This window comes from Mesocricetus auratus, unplaced genomic scaffold (genome assembly GCF_017639785.1).
Source record: "Mesocricetus auratus isolate SY011 unplaced genomic scaffold, BCM_Maur_2.0 Super-Scaffold_100010, whole genome shotgun sequence".
In the NCBI taxonomy this organism is placed as follows: Eukaryota; Metazoa; Chordata; class Mammalia; order Rodentia; family Cricetidae; genus Mesocricetus; species Mesocricetus auratus.
In genome coordinates this window covers 12,462,295-12,488,174 of record NW_024429194.1, presented here as the reverse complement: position 1 = coordinate 12,488,174, position 25,880 = coordinate 12,462,295, and positions in this window count along the sequence as shown.

The window sequence follows — 25,880 nt, the reverse complement described above, 5'->3', positions numbered from 1 at the left end:
TATAAAACAGACCTTTTCCTGAAGGAGGAAATGCAGCCTGGAATGAAAATAAGGCACCATGGCTTGGATCTATCAACTATGTATGAGAAGGCCACATTGCCCCTGAAGGATGACTCAAATCAATGCTTTGTCCCTGATTCTTTTTTCTTTTTCTTAAGAATGAAATATAATTTGTTTGTGATGAGTATTCAAAGATAGGTCCTATTAATTACTATTCTCAAACTATATTAAAAAACTGAATCTATTCTGCAAATGAATGAAAATGAAGAACAGTATTTTACTTCTTTTAAAACAAGTCCTGCCCAACAGTATTTCTTTGCATACAGAAGATATATTAATATATACTGTTAAAATGAACCTGCAACTATCAATATCCCTGACCTTCTAAATCTAATTAAATCTAGCATCTCCTAACCACCATTGCATGTACCAAAAGCATCTTTGTTTTTTTTAACTTTACTGAGTTACAATTTTGTAAATTGTAAATTTTTAAAAATTTTAATTCATGTCTGTCCACATAATTACTAGGTAGATGCTTTTCTATGACTATGAAAATTTCATCAGTGCAGCATATGACCTTCTGATGGAGAAGAAGTTACAGACTCCCAAGAGACATGTAGCCTATGTAAGACAGCATTTGTCATTTAATTCTTTGGGTATAAGTCTATGGAAACTCATATATCTAGTTTTGTTTTAACAGTCTCTTAACTTTTAGACAAACACCATTTCATTTGAGTGATATTGTTTGTGTAGATATTACATCATATAAGACAAATTTATTTTAAGTACATTTATGGATTTTTGATTGAGGAACTTAGTAATAACATATGACTGCATTGGTAACTTTCCCAGAGAAGCCATTTAGTATCACCCCATGTTATACAGGACACACTCAGAGAACAGAGTCATGCTAGACACATGAAATACAGTGTCTTATGTAAAGGAGAAGAAAAACCTCTGATTTTCTATAATGACTACGTTTAATTTAGAAGTTCTCTCTACTGAAAAACACAAGAAGAAGGAAAATGATATATCTGTCATATGACATGAATTCTTTTAGAAGTATTATAATGTTAACAATAAGTGGATTGAGTAGATTTGCCAACTTTCAATCAAATTGTAACATATGCATTTTTCTTTGTTATATTTTAAGTAATATTTTTCACCATTAGAGATGAAGAGCAAGTTCTTGTGCATGAAAGACAGACACTACCCCTCAGCGGCCTGATCAAATCTATGCTTTGGAATTCTGTGCCAGTGAGTTTTAGCTAACAGAAAATTTTAATTTTTGCTTCTCTCTATGCAGATATAATAGTTGCTTTAAATAAGCCTTGATATTTCTATTTCTTCTGTGACTTTATTAAGGTGTCCACTTTTCAGACCTACACCTCCTCCCAGCAGGAGTTAGGGAGGTCAACAGCATTACCGACTTGGATTTCCATCAGCAACTGATCAGGATTATTTCTCTGAAGCACGAAGGCCCCGTTTACTTGATTGGCAAAAGAGGGCTTTCTCACCATGTTCTTGCAAGCTGTTAGCTTTGTTTGTCCATTTTACAGTATTAAGCTCCATTATGAGGATTTTCGGGTCACCCACAGTTAAATGTTATTCTAGCTGATGGGCACTTTGATCAGCTCAACTCATGAAATTTCTTTGAAGATTGCTTGTTCCCTTTCAAAAGATTTCCCAGGAAAAAATGATTTTAAATTAAGACATCAAAGAAAAATAATGCATATGGACCAATTAATAAATTCACCAACATGGAATGTCCCTACTCTTCTTTCTTTTATCCTGACCCATGTAGTTAATTTAGATGACATGTATTTTTATGTGACTAAGGGGGAAATAAGAGGGACTGCTCTTGCATGAGACTAAGAAATTATCTTCAGCATGAATCAATGGAACAAGAAAGCTAGACAAAATACTGTATTCTTGATACTGAAATGTAACCACATTATTCGCAATTTGTTGAGTGGTGCAGAAAAGTTTGCCATTAATTCAGCTGTGAGATGAAAGAATACAGATCATAGAAGCAAGACAGCATTCTTAGATTATTAGTAAGGCTGTTTGAAGATGAGAAATGTCCCAAGATTTGGTACTAAAAAGATTTAGGTTTTCTGTTAAGGATTTATATGATTTGATATTGACATCTTAATTTTCTTGTTTTTTCATCAGAAACATAAGCATATAAGTAACTGAAGAAATATTATACTAGAGAGACACTAAATTTAAAATTTTTTGTTAATCACCACATGTAAAAATAGAATACTAATAAAATGGTTTTCATCCAGTAGAGTGACTCTATTTTTCCCTGCTCTTAAAAAAAGAGTGCTTTTAATATTATTTATTCCCTTAAAGATAACACATCTTGCAAAATGTAATTAGATTCATTACTTATTTTATACTTTTAATATATTATACTTGTTGTACATTAAATAATAGCTCAAGTTATCAGACACTAATAGTCTTTTAGTGAGTTTCAAATACATTTCCACTTAAAACACACATCTAATGTATTCCACACCTTTGTTTCTCAAAGGCATTTTATGTATCTGGGTCTCCAGGGTATTTCAAGTCTGGAGATTATAATGCAGCAATTAAAGCAAGGTTTGTGGTAGTGTGCTCATTATTTGAACTAAAATTCTTCTCCTGAAATTGACAGACAATGTTTAATGCAAGACATTTAAGGAACATTTGCTTTGACAAGGGGGAAACCACACAGTGGGTCATGTTACTTTCAAAGAGATTAAAGACTGCCTAATGTTAGAGACACTCAAAAAACTTCCTTAATATAGAAAAGAAGAAGGGAGACTTACATAGTGCGTTCAAAAAAACTTCCCTGTTAAGCCAGTGTGTGTGAAAAGAGCTTAACTCACGGGACTGGCAGCAGGAAATGTCAGTATGATAAACATGCTGTTTTCCAGGCCTTCTACTACATTTCAAAGTCAAATTACAGGGGAGACAAAGGGACAACAAATATTAAGATGAAAATATTCAGAAGATCTCTATTCATACTTTATTTTTGATCCTCTTACTATATGGGAAAATGAATCACTGTAGATTTAGGTTTCTCATATGAAACTACAGATCAATTAATTCAGGGAAGACATTTTCAATACTCCAGCATTCAATGGATTTATAGCCAAACCTTATTGCCTGTGTTAAACAACCTAAGGTTTTCTACTCAGTACTCTCTTAATTTTTCAATGTCCTATGCCCAAACTGTGTGTTGTCTTTAGCAATAGCTTAGCATAAGGTTTTGATGGACAACCCAGAGCATTGGTCATAACCTGTATTCTTTGGAGTGTCTAGGATACACCTTATCAAAAATCAGTGGGACGTATCCTGCATATGGCACTAAGGTTTTTATTTGGCAACTGTAACATGAATAAATAAATGGCCCAGGGATATTGGGGTTCAAACTTCAAGCTGAATGTCAGAAAAGCAAAGAAGCTGCCCTCTAGCTCTTACCTCTCACCCAGGCTGAAACGGCTGATCCATACAGGAGCTCTTCACCAGGTCTCAAACTGCTGCCTCTCCTTATTGTGGCTGGAGAAAAAATGCCTCTCTAAGATCTTGTTTCTCTCTTATATACCTCTTCCCTAATGTAAGGATTAAAGGTGTGAGCTATAATACTCTTTTAGATTGATTCATTCTTGTGTAGATCTGGGTGACTTTGGACCACAGAGATCCATCTATCTCCTAAACATGAATCCTAGTATTAAAGGTGTGTGCCACCACCTCCTAGCTTCTTACGCTGGGATTAAAGATGTATGCTTGGTTTCTACAGCGTGTATCTGACTTTGCTTTCTGAATACTCAGGCAAGATTTAATAAATCATAAAAAATACATCAGTACAGGTGACCTGTGACTTCTTCGAGGAATGTCACATTCATTGTAGGCTAACTCCAATGCAAATCTTTTGTAAGAAGCTTATAAAATGCTAGGTTACCATGACCATGTAGTGTTTCCAAAACTCTTCAAGATGTCCTTGGAGGATTCCATTTTGGTGGCTAGCATCTTTAGTAAAATTGGCACTACATATATTTCTGGGGAAAACAGCAACAAAATTCAACAGTCTTACCTACCTGCAAGCCCTGTGATCTACAATAATGACCAGCAAGGCATGATATACCTGTGGGTGCAATAATAAAACAGATGCTAAACGGGTAACCAGCAGTTTACTGATTGAATTTAATTCTGCTCTGAAGGAGGAAACACCTCCCTGGTATTGTAAATCTGTTCCGAATAGGGAGCTCTTAGGTCCCATGAGCCACCCGATTACTACCACTCCTCTAAATGGACATAATTTCAAAGTATCGTCTAAATTTGTGTTTCTGTTTTGAACAGTTAGTGCAAATCTCAGTCCTCACCAGAGAAGTTTCTTTCCACACTCAGTGGTGATTAACGATGAAACTCAGTTTGTCAAAGTGGAGAGAACAAGTGTGAGTAGAGTATTCAGCCACAGGTAGGACATCTACTTCATGCCTTTCCCCCAGGGCTCATGGGTGATCACAGAGAATGAGTCTAAGGACCATAAAATCCAGAGATCACAGAGGACTTGTTTGCGACTGTATCTTCTAAACATGACAGGCTTGCTACTCTCATGAACTCACAGCAGATGTAGATACCTGTACTATACCTGGATGAGAGTGTTCCACTCCACTCACCATTCTGGCATGGAGTCGGGAGGGACTCACTAGTCTTCACTGCTGAGAAGCCATGAGCAAGGGGCGATAACTGGGAGTGGGAAAGTCAATGTAGGCCTCGTCTTCATGAATCTTAAATACTATTGCATGGAGAGTCTAAGTTTCGTCTTCCTGATTTCGCACTATTCTGTATATCTTTACATGTATTTGTTGGCCATTTGCATATTTCCATATAATATATATGCATATGTATATAGCATATAGGTTATATCCATTAATAATATTCTTTGGCCAGTTTTAACTGAAATCTGTTTTTTTTTGCATTATGGACATGTAATGTCACTTTTTATTGTTTTTGCTATGGTCTTTCTGTGTAGCCCAGGCAGATTCAGCATTCACCACATAGTCTAAGGTGGCCTCAGAAACATGTTCCTAAATGTTGAAAAGTATAGGCCTGTGCCACCCTGTATCTTAGGCCCATTAGTTTCAACGTTTCATGAGAAAAAATTCATTTTGTGTTATCATATGTTATTAACAATACTCTTAAGACACAAGTGTTTTAAAATACAAATTAAAAATAATTTAATTTTGTTGCTTAACCAGTTGTCAAATCTAAAATCATTGCCTTATTCAGGGTTACTAAGCCTATCTTCGATCTTTTCATCTTAAAGTTTTACAATGTAGATTTACTCCAATGAATAAATACATAGTAAATGCTTTGTATTTACTTCAGTGGTCTTCAAATTATATAATTCCCATTGTCTGATAAGGATCACAGAGTAAAGTGAGATAACATAGGTACATGTTGTGTATGCCTGAGCTCCATTTTCCACTATAATAGCTTAAAGAGTACCCAGTTTTGAAAGAATATACAATAAAACCTGTCAAGGATTTTAACTAATAGGAGCATACATTTTTCATATTAAGTGGCAAGGAATTTTGATATCTCTCTCAGAAAAATACAGAATATCCTGAAAAGAAAATTTTATTAGAATATGTTGAGAGTAAATTCGCTCCAGTAAATATTACCCTGAAATGTGAGCAATGTACAGAGAATGCACTGTCCCTAACACAGTCACGTGCTAATGAAGTAAACATTAACTGGGTGTCAATATGAAACCAGGGTTCCTCAAAGCACGCCTGGAACAATGGTCTGGGGGAAATTTGTAGTGGATAAAAGGTGATATGAAAAGTTATTTAAGGATAAAACAGTTATAGCAAGTTTTCAAATATTATGTTTCCATGTGAAAAAACTTCTTGAGTATTTAGATCTTTTACTCTCCCAATGGCATACATTCTAGACATCTCAAATTATGAGTAAAAGCTACAAGCATCCATACTACTCAACTTTTATCTTGGATATCATTGCTATAGGACTACAGAATGCAGACAGAGACATTGGAAAGTCATTCACATGGTAGTAATTACCTCTAACAATAATATTGCCCATTCTATGAGTCATATCAAATGTGACAACTCATTATCTCAACAACTCTGTAAGATTATTGTTATCAACAATTTACAGAGGAGAAACCAGAGTCAGGAATGTCTAATTTTAATAAGCAAATTGTGTTCACAAAGGACAGAAAAGATTTTACTCCAATCATTTTTGAGTCAATCTGTTATGAAAGAAGAGCTGAAGTTTTCCCACTTATTCATAAATACACTCCCTCAATACTTATATTTTTTCTCTGGTGCTATGCTCATAAACTGAATCTATTTAAGTTGTGGCAAAAAATATTCAATGATGGTCTGACAGTGAGATCACTGAATACTACAGAAGCAATTGGCTGGAAGGAAGACTTGCCATTGGGAGCAGGATATGAACCAATGATTATTTTGGAGATTCAAATTACTTGGATTTTCAAGTCTTTTCTAAGTAGGTTTTATTTGGTTTTCATATTTTCCTTCTAAAAATCTTCATGTTTGTAACACATAAGTTCCTTCTAAATGATTTAGAAAAGCTAATTTTTGAATACACATCAAAATGCTAAAACTGCACCTAATTCATTAGACTCAAATTTTCAGGGACACATACCTTCCCAAGATACTTTACTTTGCTGTTATGTACCCTTTTAAGATGAAATCTGCAGGTAACTTTGCTCTTTGTTCTATACCTACATGTTGCGATTGTATTTTCAATAAGTCACTTTTAGTTATTTAAAAACTATCAAACAGAAAATGCAGTAATTGTTTATGAAGCTAATATTTTATGTATATTTGGAAACAATACTAATTTTTAAATGCAAGAAATAAATTTAAATCTAAAATAATTATAATTACTGCCAATGGATTATACTTACAAATATATTTATTTATTTTGAACAAATTTGGGAGAAATTTTAAGAGGTTTACAAAATATCTGGAAACATGTCTAACTGAAGCATAGACACACAACTATTTGGGCATCTACACTACATTAATATTAGTAGTTCAGATCTTTGCATTAAATACTGATTTAAAAACTTTCTTTCCAATTTGTACCTGATTGATGTGGGTAACAGTACACTAATTAGCAGTTGAGTATTTATCTAGGTTACTGTAAAAAGTTACAGTGAACTAATAGAAACTACAAGAGTATATTTTTATAAAATATATGGACATTGTGTTACACAAATTAATACGAGTCAATCATAACAGAGTCAGTAGATAACAGACTTTTAATATACACAATCAAACACTAATGAAACCATACGAGTAAACTTTAAATTCTGGTGCTCTGTAAAACTGGGAGTAAGTTGTGATATTTAGTTATTTCGAACTAAAACACAAAGAACACTAACCAAGGAACTTAATCATAAGAGCATAATTTAGTAAGAGGACCATTTTCTTGAATTCTAAAAGGGAAATTGATTCACAGAAATAAAGTTGAACACATTTCTGTTTAGATGAAAATGTACTAAAATAAAGATTTTCTTCTCCAAATAAAACATAAGAAAATGAAACAAGTTAGATTTGATGATGGAAGCATGGGAATTCACTTTATTCAGGGATTCAGAGACAGAAAGCTTTCAGGAAAGGAAGCTAATGACAGTGGCCAAAGACATTCACTTCCAGTGTGTTTTTTCCAATGAAGTAAAAAAGAAGCATTTTATATAACTTGTACAAGAAAAATACAAAACTGATATATGCGCTTGTGCCATATTTCATATTTATAATATTAGAAACTCAAATACAACGTATTGCTTTCTAAAAAATACAAACTAACATATTTTATTTTAGTTACTTTAAATTATACATCCCTATGCTTTTATTCTAAAAATGTATATAGTAAGACATGAATCCCAAAGCAACATAGCACAAAGACTGATTTAATGAAAGAATTACTTGTCATTAATATGCACTTCCAGAATCCAAGACAATGAGGTACTAGGAAAGAATGAGGATATATCAAAGAAGAAGACAATAGAATCCAGAAATATAACCTGCTTAAAAATGTATGTCTTATTTTTAAGCATATAATTGACAAGTGATTCACTACTACTATTCTGGACAATTAACCTGGAGAAATGAAACTTAGTTTAACACACAAGTTAAATATGAATGCTGAAACATTAACCACATTCTTTCTAATGTTCCATTTTTGATTTGTTTATTAATATAAAATATTTTGTTCTCTTAAATTCATTCTTAAAGAACATCATTTTATATAATATATCATGATCATATTCATCCTTCCATTTCCACCTTTTAACAAGTGCTAAATCCCCAAGTACCTTTCCTACCAACTTAACTTTCTCCTTTGCAATCACTCACTGTTTTTTTTTTCATATACCACAAAGCCCAATTAGTGTTTCTCATGTGCAAATATGTATGGACTCATTTGCCAGACCATGATCTTACCAACTGCAGCCATAGCTCCTACCAACAAAATGATTATCACTTCCCTAGAAGTCATAAATTGTCAATTACTGCTCAGCTAGTGTGTCTCCTAACCACGTTGAAATTTTGGCCGGCTTGATCTTCTCCAGATCTTGTTCAGTTAGTCACAACTGTTTAACTTCATTAATGCGGTAGTCATGTCACACCCAGAGATGTTCCCCCCATCTCTTACATTATATCCTCTCATTATTATATTACTACAGCCTTTAGATGGATGGATCGACATTCCATTTAAGGCTGGGTGCTCAGAGTAACTTATTCTGAGAACTGGACCAATTTTGAGTGTGTACATTAACCACTTCTCCAGTATAGGAAGAATGGTTCTTCTTTTGAATGTAGATTAGGTGATGTAAGTAGGAGATCCTATAAAGAAACAATACAATGCATTATGCCTGACTGGAAACATATTACCAACAAATTCTGAGCATGCAACTTCTCCAGAGTGGGGCAGGAGTAGCATTCATTTAATTCTCTAGAAAATGATACACATAGACTTCCCTCCAGGTGGCTATATGGATTCTAGTTTAATACAACATCAGCAGAATGTCAGTGTCATTTAGCAAGAAGTCAAGGGGTCAGTAGAACATGAGTATTTTTTTCCTCAACTAACCAGCTCTTTATAAATAGGTGTTTATAAATTAACCTTTGATGAAAACGAGTAAATACAACTTAGATATTGTAAATTTTCTTGTTTCCAAAATAGTATTGTATATACAAGTTATTTCAAATACCACAGCAGCCTAGAGTTTATGGTTACAAAAGTTTTACTATATCTCAAAGTAGCAACTCAAAAACTCCTCTCCATTCTCCAGCTCTTACAGTCCTTCCATCTCTTCTCTGATATGTTCCAAGCTTCATGGGAGAGATGGAGTTGTTATAGATGTCCCATATAGAGCTTGGAACTCATAAATACTTATTACTGCATGTTGACCAGTCATGAGTATTTACATGAATCACCAAGGGGGTATGTAAGTGTTGACTTCAAATATAGGATCTTGTCATCAGTTTGTAAAGAGCAAATAATAGCATTGGCATTAGCTGAGACATTTGCGTGCTTCCATGGGGGTTTCTTTGGACAATAACACTGAAATGAGAAATTTATCAACTTAATAATTATACTACATAAATTTCATATTTCAGTGTAATACAGGTTTCCATGATTCTCTCAATGTTTTATTAAAATAAGACTTCCTATATAACAAAGTTATTTTACCTACAAGTTTTTTATACACTCTCTGGAAAGATAATCTTAGGACTTTTGTCTACTTCTATTTATTTTACCCTTTGCTGAAATTCCGACTGACCACCTTGTGCTATGAAAAGCAGAACAGGAAATAAAGAATAAAGGAACTGTCATGTGGTTTAAGTTTAATATTTGCCAATTAGCAATATATAGAATTAACAAGCTAAAATACAATGATGTTCAGTTTTTGACAAAGTATAAACGTAATACCTTTTTATACAATGGCAGGAAAAATAAATCAAGCCAAGTAGTCTATACCCAACTTTCTGAAGTATCATAGTGTATGTACTTTGATCACATATAATAGAAACTTTATTGTTTTCCAAGAATGTATAGTCAGAAAAATATTTTTCATTGCTTTGTTGAAAATCTAGAATAGAAAATTTACTTTTATACCAAGGAAAAAGGAAAATGTATTTGAAATTTTCCCTCATTCATACTTTAGATAAAGTCAGGGATTATATCACATAAAGATAACCCATCATAATCAGTCATATTTGCAAAATAAATTGACAGAAAAGAAAGCTGCTCACACTTTGTGCTATAATGAGATTCTTACTCTGTACTTTTTGAGAAACTTGCAGCTTTTTATTTACCCTATGTTGCAACATAATAGGCATAACCATACAAGAATAAATATGGCTCAAAACACTGAGTGTGGACTTTTGTTCTTTGCCTCTAAGTAGTGACACTGAATGTTGGAGGAGAGACATGATGGAGTGAGTATGGGATACATGCATGATATAAGCAAGTTTTAGGGCTAGATTTTCATGAAAATTTGTTACTATGTTCTGGAGAAGAAAGGTTAGGGTGGAAACAAGGGCTATACTCTGATAAATGAAGAGGGGTCAAGAGCTGAGGTGAATTGCAGAACATGGCAGTGTTCTTTATAAAAGGATTCTTATTACCAATGTGGTGTAAGGCCTTAGAGCAGGGTAAACCATGTTTTTCAGATAGAGAAGAGCTACCACACGTTCTAGATGTGGGTGATTCCTGAGAATATATGAAAACGATTTTTTAGCCAATTAATGTAACTTATACTATGAAGCATTTTTTAAGTATGTAGTAGATAAAAATGGTGAGGGAATTTAGTATTGAGAGAACCATCTTAAACCAAATCTGTATCACATATTTATGTAGAACACTGCCTCTGTATCTTTGGAAAATCAAGTAATAATTCAGCACATAAAACTAAATCATGGTTACTGATCCTAATACTTGCAAATAATCGTTCATAATTATTGGAAAGCCTCTGAGTGAAGAACTATATATTAAATTGGAAAGATACTTGTAAGAATGCCTTCCATAGTATTTGTGATCATAAAATGCCTTCTTAAGAAGATGTGGATGTCCCATACCACATCCTGTATGTCAATCTAATGAATCACCTTTAATATACCTATTCATTGTATCACTTCTATTCCTTTAGAGACTCTGATTAGTAATGATTGTAGTAGCATTGGTGGGTGTGGTACAAAGATGCTGTTGTCAAGGCCTATGATGAGTTCTGGGCTTCATGGAGAGTCATCTGCTGTGGGCATGGAAGAGTAGTGCCATAAACATATCTAAAATATTATTGTTTTGCTGTGTTACAGCTAACATAGAATCACAGGACAAAACGTATATTGAGGGAAAAAAATCAAGAACTTCAGGAAATCCAAAAAAAAAAAAAAAAAAGAATCACAGGACTAAGGCATTATTAGAATTTCTCATGGTCCCAAAATAAACTAACTTACTGTTTTTCATTCATATAAAAGTAAATGTATACCTACAGTATACAGTACATAGGAACTGATCGTAACAGTCAATGTTACTGGTTTATGTATTTATTTTACAATGTGTTCTCGTTATTTTGCCACGCATTCATTCTACATATAAAATAAGTTCACCAGTGCCGTGTCATGACATGCTGACCGTCAGAAAGTCCCCTTTTTTTCTGTTTAACATGTTCTTTGATTGCAAAAATGGACCATTTTGAGTGACAGACTGTACCACCCATATTTGTAAAAACTCATTGTATAATTGCTCGCAGAGTCAAGAAGTCACCAAACACCAAAAGTCTCAGAATGTGTCCCCATTGTTATGTGATTCTTGACTCTGAATGTTTAAAACTTCACATTTGGGAAGCCACAGAACTATGTGAAAATATGTTGTGCTCCCTCTTTATAGATGCCTTGTTATGTTAGTACTATTCTCATATATTTCTAATATCTGCTTGTTTTATAGGTCAGGAAAGACAGATGAGATGAGAGGAAAAAGGGCAGTGGCAGCTGGGATAAGCTCTCTGAGATCTTGTAATCAGAATGACTATGATGTATAAGTCCACAGGTGAGCATAAAACAGAGCAATGCATATGGAATCCCTTTATCCCCTCAGCGTGACAACAATTGCTGAATTGAGGCCATTCAGAAACATCAGAGTGAAGCACCAGCCTATTTCAGAGAAAACAAGGGAACTTTTTGTTTTGTTTTTGTTGGCTTTATGGCGCTGTAGCTCTGTGAATAAATTTGCTATAGAAATGGAGATATATTTCACTGAAGCTCACTTTGTAAGTATTCAAAATCAACAACCTAGAAAAATAAATCACTAATTGTCTTGTGCAAACAAGCAATATTTTCAGTGTCCCCCTCTTTTCTCTTGTCTCTGGCTTCATGACTTTCTTTCTCTCTTCCTCCTTCCGATTATACTACATATATACTGTGTAAACACTTTATACTACTTAGTGGGTTAAATGATATGTAAAGCATGAATTGACAAATACAAAAACAACTTCTGAAGTAGGTAAGGCAGTGACTCTTCTCTGGAATTATTTGTCTATAAAATGTTAAAAGCAAGGATATTCTGTATATATTGCTTCAAGAATTTGGATTATTTTATAAAATGAAAACAATTTAGTTACTAAGTGGCAATAAAATATACTGCATTGTATTTCCAATTATAAATGGTATTCTCCTTTAACTTAATTTGAAAATCTTATATTTATATATGAAAACCAAATTCCAAGGAAAATTATTTACAAATATTATGTGAATAATTTTACAAAATCTGGTTTTAAAATCAAAAGACCTCAAAAATTATCATCATATAACTACAGTTGGATAGTGTTCAGCATCAGGGGAATCAAAATAACACAAAATGTTCTGGTAAGACAAGGTTCACCAAGGATGCACAAAAGATTGTGTAATAAATAATATTTTTTCAAAATATGGATAGAAATCAGATTCAGTGACCATACAATAGAAAGCTAATTTACTGAAAATGTTAGATACACACACACACATACTCACACACTCACACACACAAACATACACACGTGAGAAATTATTATATAAATGCTGCATTTGCAAAAAAATAAGTTACTGTTTCAAAACCTCTTAGGTTCTGGGGAAAAAACTATAAAACTGAACCATCTAATAAATGTAACAAATCTGGTTTATTATTCACAGAAGGGCAAGAAACCTAAACAGGAAGCAGGGCATCCATGACCAATTGTCCCTGAAAAGCTAAGTAGTCCAGCAACAGTCACTGTAACCTCTCCATGTGCTCAAGGACCACTGCATCAGAGGGATCCTGAGGCATCCCATTACATGCTTGATGTCTTTTAGATTGCTGAGTCCAGGCATTGTTGACTACCTTGTTCCATGATGAAAAAAAATACATTGTCTGGGTTGTTCTGGACTCTTTTCTGTCTCAACACATTGTGTTTTTCCAAATTCACAACTTTTTACAGAGATCACATGAATGGGAAGTCCCACTCTGAATCTGCATAGCATATTCTACTGTTGTGCCAAATAAAAGGACATGAAGGAAGGGCTTTCCCATACCACATCCTGTATGTCAATCTAATGAATCACCTTTAATATACCTATTCATTGTATCACTTCTATTCCTTTAGAGACTCTGATTAGTAATGATTGTAGTAGCATTGGTGGGTGTGGTACAAAGATGCTGTTGTTAAGAAACTGACCATGGCAATTATTGAAAGAATTTTGAAGCCTTTGCACTAGGTAAGTTGCTGAAAACTGCAAGCAGAAATGAATGAGCCATTACAATAGGATCCTGGAAGACAGTGGTGATGAGACTAAATCGACAGTGGAGTTCCAGATCTTGAGTTTTCTGAGAAGAAAAATATAAGCATTGGAGTAGCGGTATCCCTCTAATATTTTGATGAAGAATATGGATGTTTGCTACATGTGTCCCTAGAACTTGCCTACATCTGATTTTTAAAATGTAATGTCTATATTTTTGATAGAGAAAATGTCAAGAGCACATAATGATGAGTGTGTGGCATGGTGATTATTGATAATACTTTTATAGACAAACTATATAAAATGCAAATATAACATACATAACTTCAAAATATAGAAAATAAGCAATTAAGTTACTAAGTGGCAACAAAATATACTGCATATATAGAAAAGCTTATGAAATACAGGTTGCAAACCATGAATAATGTTCAACATTGGCTAAGATATTTGAACACTTGGTTCTGATTTTGTAACATTGAAGAGGCTTTAGAAGGCAGGATTAAATCCATTCTGGGGGAAGATTTTGAAAATTCCAACCAGTTCCAATTCATGCTTCCTCATGCTTGCATTTGAGAAGTGATATCTTAGCTTTATGCTCCTTTTGCCATGTTTGCTACCTGCTGCCATTCCTCCCCAACACTGTCTGTCTGAACCTATAAACATAAACAAACTTTTCCCTCTATAAGTTGCCTTTCTCGATGATGTTTTATCAAAGCATTGTAAAAGTAACTAATGCAGAATCAATTGGCAAATTTATTCACTGTCAGATGCTCATCCATTTCCCAAGATACATATTAAGAGGTCTATTTATTCAAATATATAGAATAATATAATATATATATATATATATGTTTAACTGGCATGAGATGTGTGTGCCATCCTTGAGCCATAATAAAAATATATCCCATTATATCTAGGATGTCTACTATCACAGACTTTCCTGGAGCAGGATCTTATCCATGGTTTCAGTAATGTAGCAATAAACTTTGAAATCCTTCTAATTTGTGCAGCAATTACGACTATTGATAAAGATTTCTCACTGTTGTAATAGAAAATCTGAAATATACATACCCTTGGCTAATAAGAGCTATATCTCATCTGCCTTTAATGACTAAGGTAGGACTATGATCTTTCTCTACCATAGCCAAGGAGAATCTGCTTGTCATCTTTTTCCAGGGCATGTACACTTGGGTTAGTTGTCAGATACTAACATAAGAGTGACTCTATTTCATAGATAGCAAACCTCATCTAAGTGGCAGGTGACCCATAGCATACCCTAGAGAATACAGAAACATTTTATTGGCATTCTGGCTAGAACATATTAACTATAAAAGTTTGTAGACTTTTTAGCTATGAGCTTGTTTAGCTATGAGCTAAGTCATAGGGTTAAGCTGTGTAACACAATTTAACATCAGCCATTTTTAAAGTCTTTCCTAGATTTTGTGTTCTCTGTATGTAATGTATTAGGCACTTATTGATCGGAATATGCATTGTAGGTATCATTTTAATATGATCAATGGATGACTCTTGGGATCAACAACCGGCTACACAAAGATGCTTCTTGATTGGGACAAAATGCTGTGTGAATAAAGAAACACTTTGAAGCATAAACTGATTTTACTTCTGTATTTTTATCAATATATTGCCAATTCATGCTCCATACTGCACATTTTAAGAATCAAGAGAGGAAAAGATTATTCAATTTGGCTTGCATACCATAATACCATAAATATAAATATCAAACACTTCTAATGTCACAAGAAGATCTCTAGAACTCAGGTATTACCTAGTACTCTCATTAATGTTTTGTCTCATAGAAGACAACCATATACATCACTATATTACTGAAAAGATTTCAGTCCATTGGATGATAGTCATGTGTAGCTGTGATCAGTAGCTGAATTTCTGTGCTCTCTCTCTCTCTCTCTCTCTCTCTCTCTCTCTCTCTCTCTCTCTCTCTCTCTCTCTCTCTCTCTCTCTCCCTCTCATTATCTGTCCAGAACAGCTTTGCGCTTGTGATCCTTCTGTTTCAGTACTTCAGAGAGTGGGATTAAAGCTGTCTGTCTACCAACATACTCAGATGGCATTAGTCACAGGCCATCTCAGGTAGGACCAATCATCTACTGTAGGTCTCTCAGTCTATTATATTATCTCAGCCATTAATTTGTGGAAACTATTGCTCTGTTGGCACCATTGTGTCTAAATTAAAATGCTACTTCTTTCTGACTATTGATGTCTGTTGTATATGTCTAACTTTACTGATGAAACCAAGTAAAAAATTGTGTTCAGGTCACTGTATTACATACAGCTGTAAGATAGATAGTCAGTTTTTATTGATCCTTGTCACTCAGAGAGAACTATCTACTTAAAAATAAATGTACATGATTCTAAAATGGGGCCTAATTTAATGACTATTTTCATTATCTTGATATTTGAATATGTGTATGGATGATGATGTTAAATTAAGGCTTCTTATAGGAAGCCAGAAAAAGCACAAATAGGTTACATAGATGTCAATTCAATTACCTAGAAATAAAAAAACTTTGATCTCATTTTTATTTGTCATTGTAACATATCAAATAAGTTTTGCTTTACTACAACTTTTACCCATTAAATGGTCCATATAAGTTATGATGTATTTGGTAAACTGTGACCTTTGTTGGAGTTGAGGACTCAAGCAGAACTGGTCACCATTTCAATAACTAAGCTTAGTTTTTCAGTCTGCTGAACTGCATGAACTTCTTCATATAATAAATAACTACAGGTATTGGGGGAACTTGGGATTGTTGAAGATCAAGCCCTAGATACAAGTGGTAAAATTCAGGAGAACTGACTTATTTGTGCAGAACCATGGGGAAAACAGACTGTAGAATGTTACATGTGAAAACAAATTAATCTTGATCTTCATTTGCCAAGGGGATTGTCAATGAGGCATTAGCCAAGTCAATGACAGCATAAAAATCTCCAATATAAATTACACCTGTCTCAATGAAGGTGATGATATCTGTTACCACAGAGACTGAGAATGAAACCTGGATATGCACCCTGCTGTACCCACTCTCAATTCCCAAACCCTGGGGCCAATTTAGACCCACCAAGCTGGAGTATTGCATGGTAACTGTATGCATTGTCTCATTTCTCTCCATTAAATTTCTGGATAAAAAAAATGTCCTTTCCTCGATTTATTATGCAGTACTCCTTTTGCTTAATAAACTCCTTGGAGCTTGATAAGTTAGGGAACAGGCAGAAATAAAGGAGCCTCAATGTTCTGAGTCCAACTTTCAGATATGAGCAGTCATATCTTCTAGATGACAGTGATGCTTACTTACAAATAGCCCATCTATCAATGTCTAGATGCATTCACGAATGAGAACAATATAGTTTTCTTCATACAGTTTGATTTTTAGTGCTTCATTGTTGATTGTTTAGGCAATTAAGTGTCAGCTACAACAAAACCACCTGTTCCATTCAGTCTCCTCAGCAACAGACTTGAACATTGAAATGCTGGATTTCTTAAAAACATGGAGGACACTACAAAAACGAACACACATTTATCATATAACAGGTAGACCTAGATATTGAAGTTTTTGAGGAGCTTGTAGCCAATATTATCTAAATTGGGAATCCCCTTATTATAAAATGCCCTACATATGAGAAGGGAGATTTTATAAACATGCAAAATGCAATGTGTATAATATATATATATATATATAATATAGTATATATAAACTATTTTAGATCACTTTTGTTTCATAGAAAAGTTGAAAATCAAGTACAATGATCTCTCATAAGATAGGTCTCCCCACACATAAGCTTTCATGTCAGTTCAGTTTTTGTTTTTGTAAATGCTAGCACGGTTCATTAGAATGGACCTTGAATCATTATCTTAATTCAGATACATATGCCTAATTGATGGTGATGTTTCTCAACCCACAGTATAAAAATTTTACAGATTACTTTGTGTTAATCATTGGCTAGTCATAGAATATGCATTAATCATAAGTGTCTCGTTAATTATATTATTCTCTTGGAAAAGTTAATCTTTTTCCTTATTGGCTTTATGTAGCAATCAAAATGGCTGATTATTTTACCCTTTAAAAGCATCTTGACTCTTTCTATGCTATAGTACTTTGTGTGCTTTTCCTTCTTTGTATTCTTACACATTTTAAATGAGTTTTCACACATTTGTATTTCTACCTTTAAAGGTTCCCTCTACACACATCTTATGCATTTTCTTTCTCATCTTCCAACAAGTATTTGCTCTATACATTAATTATATCTTTATCTATTTGTTAGAATTCATCCAGGATCATGTTATATGTTGGGTATCAGTGGTACTAAAAATTGGGATAGTTCCTTCACAGTTATAGAGATAAAAATTGCAAGAGTATAGTTATATACTCAATATTATGAAATAATTTGAGAAAAATGGTGGAGAATGGACAGTTAGAAAAACAGTGATTTCTTAAGGAAAACAAAAAAGTGATTCATAGATTTTTCTAAAAAAATTAAACTTGACTGTGAAAGATGTCTATATAAGATAACTACATATACAAAATGGGATGTGAATGTGAATTCTGCAGAAATAAATATGGAATGGATAAAACAGTGTGAAAGAAAATATCTAATTATCCTGTTAGAAAAGTGGAAGAACAGAGTCAGGGAAAGTAAACAACGTCTGTAACAAGGGAAGACATGTTTGAATGTGAAACTTGGTAGCATTGAGTATGAAGAAATATTTCATTTTTATGGTCATTACTTTGATAAAGACTGGGAAAGAATGATCTGGTGGCAAGTGAGTGAGAATGTAGTGCCATAAAACACAGTAAGAGCACAGCTCAGAGGATAAACAATGAGGCTATGATGTCGCACATGGGCTCAGTTTAGAGGTGAGATCATTATCAAAATTAGAATATCCTAGGATGATCCCTAAGGCGTATTACCTTATTTATACTTTCAGTAACACATTTAAAAAAAAATCAAGACCAGTTTAGACTAAATATTGAGTTACAGGAGATTCATTGTTATGTAGGAAGACCCTGTCTCAAAAGTAAACAGAGTATTCTTGAGGTTTGGCTTGAAGTATATGAGTAAATACATGGATAAATGAACCAATAAAATAAAACAAATTATACAGAGTTAGGTAACCTGACCTCAGACTCAGAATGACAAACACTACTTAGTCTCGGCCACATGGCATAGTGAGGAGGAAACACAGTAACCAAGAAAGTATAAAGAGACCATAGCTGAGGGTCAGGGGAAGAATGATCAGAATTGAGAACAGAATGGCAGGGGACAGGTGATATGAAGCTGCAAACGACGAAACAGGGAAAGCACTCTGACTGAGGAGGAAAAGGGAAGTTAGCACAGGAGGACTCTCATGATTACACCTGGACAAATACCTAAACGTAACATAATTTCTGAAGAAAGGAGAGTGTCTCATCCCAGGGATGAGCTCCCCAATGGCTTCTACAGTACAAAGCTGTCGGCCCTAGTACACACACATACAAACAACTAAAAAGGGTCAGCAGGTCTTATCTATATCTTTGTGCATATGTAGACATATATGTGTATGTGCGTGTGTAGCAATACTGATGCCAAAGAGGTAAGTTATCTATATGAGATTTGGGGGTAATGGGAGGAGTTGGAGAGAAGGAATTTGGAATTGGGTTTGATATTTTCATTAAAATACATCATTTATAATTATGAAATATAAATAATATTTTGTATGTGTTTCTATAATAGAGAAATAATATATAAATACATGATGAAAATATATATTATATTTTAATACAAATATACAACATGTAATTATAATAGTCACATTATTTAATAAATATATGTTGTATATTTCTATATATAAAATATTATATATATAGTAAATATATAATACCTGTCTTACCCAGCATTAACTTCCTGTACCTCAGTTTTCCATTTCTATTAACTGTGTCAGGCTGCCACTCCAGAAACTGACTTTTGTAACACAATTGTATATGCTTACAATGTGATATTGTGAGGGTGAGTTTTATGGCAACTTTATAAAAGCTATGGTCATTTGACTGGAGGTAGAATGAACTGAGAAATGTTTCCACAAGGGTAACCTGTAAGCATAGAAGTTTACACAGCATTTTCTTAATTGTTGATCAACGTGGGAGGTCCCAAGCCTTCATACATGAGGTAGAAGAAAGCAGCCAGAGCCAGCAAAGGGGCAAGCCAGCAATCAGCACTCTTCCATGGCTTCTGCATGAGCTTATACTTACAGGTTCCTCCCTTGCCTGGGTTCCTGGCCTGCCTCCCTTCGCTGATGTAAACAATGAACAGTAATGTGGGAGCATTAGCCAAATAAACCCTTTCTTTCCAAAAATTGTCTTTGTTACGGTGTTTCTCCGCAGCACCAGCAACTCTAAGCCATATGTTCATACAATACACATCTGCCACAGTTTTATTTCTCAGAGTACACCTATGTCTTGATGTACTAGAGGACTTCGTTTTGAAATAAGCAATTTTCACTGATGTTGTGATGCAGGATGCTGAGGTAAATAAACACAATAGGTCTATTTGAGGCACAGCGAAAGTAAAACTTTTCAGAAACTAAAGGAAAGAAACAGCGAAAACACTGAGTATTTGAAACATACATAAGTTAATTGAATTTAATATGTTGAGTTGATGAATTTTTCCCCCCGTAGGTTGTTTCACTGGAGAAATAATTAGGCAAATACACACAATAAAATATATCCAATAACTTTTTTGTATTTCATAATAAAATTGTACGTGAATTTAAAATATTAAAAGGTAGTCCCTAATAAAGGAAAATGACTATAATATACTAGGTGTTAAAACCAAGTAATCTACTATGTATAGAATTATACCATTTTTCAAAGTGTATACTAACAGAAAAAATAGAAAATATTATTCACTGAAAAATATGTGAAATTATGCATAATTATGGTTTCTGTTTTATGAATTTTTAAATGTTTTTAAATGATTTCATGCATATATTAAATAACCTGATATATTTCCATTTGGCGAATAGAAATTCCAGTAAGAACAATTTTATCCTAATAGTTCCCCCAATGGATGACTCCCTTATATGCCAACCTATAGCAATCATCCAGTAGCTGATGGAAGCAGAAGCAGACACACACAGATAAACACTGAGCTGAACTCTGGAATCCAGTTGCAGAGAGGGAGGAGTGATGAGCAAAGGGGTCAAGACCTGGCTAGAGAAACCCATAGAAACAGCAGCTGGCCTGAACAAGGGGGAGCTCATGAATCCCAGACTAATGTCTTGGAAACCAGCATAGGTCTGTTCCAGAACCCCTGAATGTAGATGTCAGTTTGGAGGTCTGGTTAATCTATGGGGTCTCTGGTAGTGGATCAGTATTTATCCCTAATACACAAATGGACTTTGGTAGCCTACTCCACATAGGAGATACTCTCTCAGCCGAGATACATGAGGGAAGGTCTAGCCCTCCCTGGAAGGTCTCACCCTCCCTGGGGAGCAGAAAGGGAATGAGATAGCGGGTCCTTGGGTGGCAGGGGAGGAGGGGAAGAAGAGGGAACTGGGATTGACATGTAAAACAAACTTGCTTCTAATTTAAATTTAAAAAAGGAAAATATATATCACCACATTAAAAATTAATGATAAATATATTTTAGTGTTTGAAGAGAGTGAGTAGGGAGTACAACCCCATTTGGAGGTAGAATATTAAGTTTAATGGGTAGATCAGTGGACCAAATTACACAATGACTGAGAGAAAGTCTGAGTTTGTGAAGGAAGTCTCAGTGAGGCCAATGCCATTAAAATCTAGGAAAAAAATCTGATACATTCAAATTACCATAACTTTATATTCCCAGGACAATTTTTTTCCATCTTTACATTCATGTTTCTGTCTGTCTATTATACATGTTTATCGGGATATTTCATGCATACTTCAAACTTAATATATCTTAAACATCCATTCAATTTACATTCTCTTACTAATGTTCAAGAGTGTCCGGCTTCTTTTATTTCCTGGAATGGCTTAACAGATAGCGTTTGTCACACATAGAAATCTTGATTTTATTCTTATCTAGAACTAATGATGTTCACCAGGTATCTGGATGAACTAAAGTTTTGTTAGTTTTACCCATTGCATATTTATCTACTGTGATCTCTGGACATTTCATTCGCTTACAATTTTTCATGTCCTAGACAATTGCCATTTGCCTACAACTAGGATCTTTTCTTTCTGTCTTCAGTATCATTATTTTATCCCTGTCCCCACTTTTCTTGTTATTCTTTTAATCATAGTGAGTTTTTATTATAGTTTCAATAAAAAAGAGAATTACACACACACACACACACATTAGAATCCTGTGGGAACACCAGACCTTGAGCAGAGACCCACTTCCCCTTCAGCCTGGGAGTAGGCAGCTGTAAGACAATGTTTACTAAAAACATGTTTACTAAGAACAATACAATGCCAGGGGCAATAAGGTCCTGGAAAAGGCCTGCCCATGGAAACCGCCCTGACCTCGACTTTGTCCAAAGACTAATCGCCTCTTCTGACACGCCCAGATCAGTTTCTGGTGTCAGAGCAGAACCAGCCAGGGTAGAGGAGAGAGCAGAAGCCTTTCTGGAGGGAGCCTTTCTTAGTAAGTTTTCTTGAGCCTTTTTGGGGCCTGCTTAAAGTTTTCTTTATATCCTTGAACGAGTCTCTGTGTTGTCAATCCCCGACACCCTCCGCACGTTCTCGGACACAGGCCGCGCAGCAGACGTGACAGAATCCCTCTTTTTCCTTTTCAAGATTTTCCAGTCCAGGCTACCAGAGCATTCTCATCCACTATGGGACCTGTATGTTTGTTTCTATGTTATGAAATTTAAAAGAGTAAGAATTGTACCTTAGTTCTTATCTTAGTCACTGTTCTATTGTTGTAAAGAGGCATCATGATCAAGGCAACTCTTAAGAAAGAAGAAATTTAATTGGGACTAGTTTACATTTTCAGAGGTTAGTCCATTGTCACCAAGGCAGAGAGCATGGTGGCACACAGGCAGACATGGTGCTGGAGAAGCTGCTGAGTAGCTGAGAGTTCCATATCCTGATCTGGAGAGAGAGAGAGAGAGAGAGACAGAGAGACAGAGAGACAGAGAGACAGATATAGACAGAGACAGAAACAAAGAGAGAGAGACAGAGAGAGTTAGAGACAGAAAGAGACACAAAGAGAGACAGAGAGGCAGAGAGAGACAGAGACAGAGACACAAAGAGAGAGACAGAGAGAGAGACAGAGAGGCAGAGAGAGACAGAGAGACAGAGACACAGAGAGAGAGACAGAGAGTTAGAGACAGAGAGAGATAGAAAGAGACAGAGAGAGACATAGAGACAGAGAGGGACAGAGAGACACAGAGAGAGAGACAGAGAGACAGAGAGAGACGCTGGGCCTGATATAGGCTTCTTACATATGAATTTAAACCCCCAGTGACAGACTTCCTTCAACAAAGCCATACCCACTCCAACAAGACCAAACCTCTAATCCTTTTACTCTTCAATTTCACTCCCTGGTGACTAATTATTCAAATATTGGAGCCTATGGGGCCATTCTTATTCAAACAACCACAATTACATATTTTATTTGTTATTAATGTAAGACTCGGTATCATACACATTGTTTTTACACAGGGAAATCACTGAACTATTAAATTAACAGTCAAAACTGCCACTTACTACTCTAAAACTGTAAAGTGGTAAATTTTATTGTAAAAATTGTTTAACTGAATACAGATATATTAGGACTTAAATACATGCTTAAGAGTAAAAACAATTACTAGTGGAAAAGTTGGAAAATATTTTATATAATCACACATTTTTAAAGTCATAATATATCAATGCCTATGTAGGATACAAATGTTCTGCCACTAGAGATAATACTATTAAAATTATTTCTTCAATAATAGCATTTCTTACAAACATTTTAGGATAAATTAGCAAATTGACTGTCTTTCAGAAAATGTGTATCTGGAATAAAAAGTAACTCCTACTTGTTATTCTTTTACAAAGTATTTCCTCATATACCAACTTGGATTGTTACATAGGGTGTTAATAACTTCAGGTCATATGACATCTACTAATCTTCTAGACACTCACAATTGTTGGGGGAAGTCCTGTGCATTTGTCAATAAAGACTGTCTGGCCAATAGGAATCTAGATAGGTGGGACTAGGAGTCCAGGAGGACTCTGGGAAGGAGAAACACTAGAGAGTTCGAGATGTAACGCCATGGGGTAGGAGCCCGGAACTATTCTCCGGTAAGAGACATACTTAGATTAACAATTATGGGGTAATTACTTAAGTCAGAGCTAGCCAGTAAGAAACAAGCAAGGCCAACAGCTTCATAATGTATATAGCCTCCTGTGTGTTTATTTTGGACTGATGAGGATCTGGAACCAGGCGGGCGAGAAGGCTCCTCTCAAGGAAAAGGTTTCCCTTAACACACAATACCACTTTTCTACTCTTCAATACAAACAAATCCTAAGCAAGTTTACCAAGATTGCTTTTGAGATATAGAATGTGTAACAAAGTCTGAAAGAAAGCTTGGAAAGAGTATGCTACAGAAGAATGAACATAAACTTGTTTTTAAATTTGAAAACAATCTTTTGTCTTTTTACATATGAATCGCATTTCCATTCCCTCCCCTCCTTCTGTTCGCCCCATTTTGACCCCACCCCACCCCACCCACTCCTCAGAGAGGGTAAGGCTTCCCATGGAGTGTCAAGGAAGTCCTTCCCCCTATATCTAGGCTGAACAGATAGAGATGTGTCTTTTGAGTGGTCTGTGGGGTCATTAACCATGTGCTTGAGCTATCTTCTTTGAGCCCATTCTCTTTGGACATAATCCTTTTTAAAATATCATCTGTAGATGAACTACTAATTAAGCAAAACCACCCATTAAAAAAAGTATACCAGCCCCTTCAAGTACTTACCACTTCTTTGTTCTAAGGACATTAAACAGTCTCGTGTAAAGTACAAAATACATTATTATTAGCCAAATTCTCTTTGTTTTGCAACAGAACACAGTAATTTATTGCTTTAGTCTAACCAAGAGTTATACCTGTTGACAACTACTATCTATCCTCAAAGAATCTCCTCAATTCTACCATCTGGTAACTAATCTTCTACTCTTTCTTTTAATTTTTACTTTATTAAATAAAATATGAGAATATAATATGATTTTGCTTTTGTTCCCAGTTTATATTTTTAAATGATATCTCTAAGATCATCTACAGTGTTGAAAATGACAGTTTTCTTTATTAACTGTGAGAAGAGTTAACAGTATAGATGAGTTTCAAGTAATGATGGGTGATATGCAGTATCTGTCCCATGTTCACAATATTATGTGTTAGAAATGTGTGTTGCAAAAACATACTTAATGAGAATCCTTTGTTAAGAGCAATGTGCTCTGTAGACTCTAGTACTGGGTTTTTACCCTTGTATTTGTTTGGTAGATAGGCAGCTCAACTTCGTTGGCAACACCCATCATCCAAAGAAAATGTTTTTCTTCATTTTGTGTTTCCTCCCAGCATAGATGCTTTGTAATTAAGCTTATAGTTCTTTGCTACAAAGGTCGGGTAGCAAACTTCTCTGAAACACAGTACACATTGATTCAATTTCACATCACATAAACAGGGGTCATCTAAAGTTTGGGATATCTATTTTCCTTTCTGTGTGTATTTCAGATCTCCAAAACCTAGTCATGCATTGATGGAAAAAGGGATGTCTGTATTTTAACTGATGAACATAGGAGTGAAAATATTTCCTCATTACCTTGAGTTTAGTATCATTGGGTATATAACCTAAAGAGGAATGGTCAGGTCACATAATAAGTTTATTCTTTTATTAGCTTTTGGACTATCTTCTACAATGAACATACTAACATCCCTGAAGATAGACACAGGGGTCCATTTTCTTGAAATCCTCATTAAAATATTATCAGTTTGTTAGTCAATGGAGTGAATATGGGTTTGTATTCATTTATGATTTTAATTTGCATCATTATTTAATTAGCCATAAATATTCTGGACACTTTTTTCATGTATGTGATGGC